The sequence below is a fragment of the Pygoscelis adeliae genome, unplaced genomic scaffold (assembly GCF_000699105.1).
Source record: "Pygoscelis adeliae isolate BGI_AS28 unplaced genomic scaffold, ASM69910v1 Scaffold206, whole genome shotgun sequence".
NCBI classification, from domain to species: domain Eukaryota; kingdom Metazoa; phylum Chordata; class Aves; order Sphenisciformes; family Spheniscidae; genus Pygoscelis; species Pygoscelis adeliae.
Genome location: NW_008825052.1, coordinates 884941 through 885955, shown reverse-complemented (window position 1 = coordinate 885955; position 1015 = coordinate 884941).

Sequence of the window (1015 nt, the reverse complement as noted above, 5' to 3'; positions counted from 1 at the left end):
AAGGTGCCCCCCCCCTCCCCCCCCAAGTCTGGGAGAGCATGTTTGCTCCAGAACTGCTGATCAAAAGAATGTGGAAATAAAATGACCTCTCGGTTACGGGAACAGCATGTGAACCATTTAGACACAATTTTGAAAAATTCATTAGAAGAAAATGTGTTTACTGTCTCGGACAGTCCAAATGAAGAAGGCACGCAGGCCAGGCCATGGTAAAAGGTGGGTACATTCGAAGGGAATTAAGAGTGTCAGCATTCATTACATCCATCCTCATCTGCGTCCTCCTGCAGGCTAAATGCTATTATCAAGACAAGCTGCGGACACTTTGTATCTCTGTAAACAGCCGAAGCCATTGCTTCCCAGGATTTCTGAAACACGAATCTCAGAATAGTTTAATTTGGAAGGGACCCATGGAGGTCAGGTCTGGGGCATCTCTCTGGTCCCACCACCTGCTCAGAGCAGGGACAGCGTCAACCGTGCAAAGGTTTTCCTCAGGGTCTCGTTCAGTCAAGTCTGAATATCTCCAAGGGAGGAGGTTGGACAGCCTCTCTGGGCAACCTGCGCCTGTACTTCGCCCTCAACTGTAAAGATTTTTCCCTTTTATGTAGTTGGACTTTCATAGAATCATTGAACCATTAAGGTTGGAAAAGACCTCCAAGATCATCGAGTCCAACTGTCAACCCAACACCACCATGCCCGCTAAACCATGGCCCTAAGTGCCTCATCTACACGTCTTTTAAATACCTCCAGGGATGGGGACTCAACCGCTTCCCCAGACAGCTTGTTCCAATGCTTAACCACTATTTCGGTAAAGAAATTTTTCCTCACATCCAATCTAAACCTCCCCTGGCGCAACTTGAGGCCATTTCCTCTCGTCCTTTCGCCAGTTACTTGGGAGAAGAGACCGACACCCACCTCGCTACAGCCTCCTTTCAGGTAGTTGTAGAGAGCGATGAGGTCTCCCCTCAGCCTCCTTTTCTCCAGGCTAAACAACCCCAGCTCCCTCAGCCGCTCCTCATAA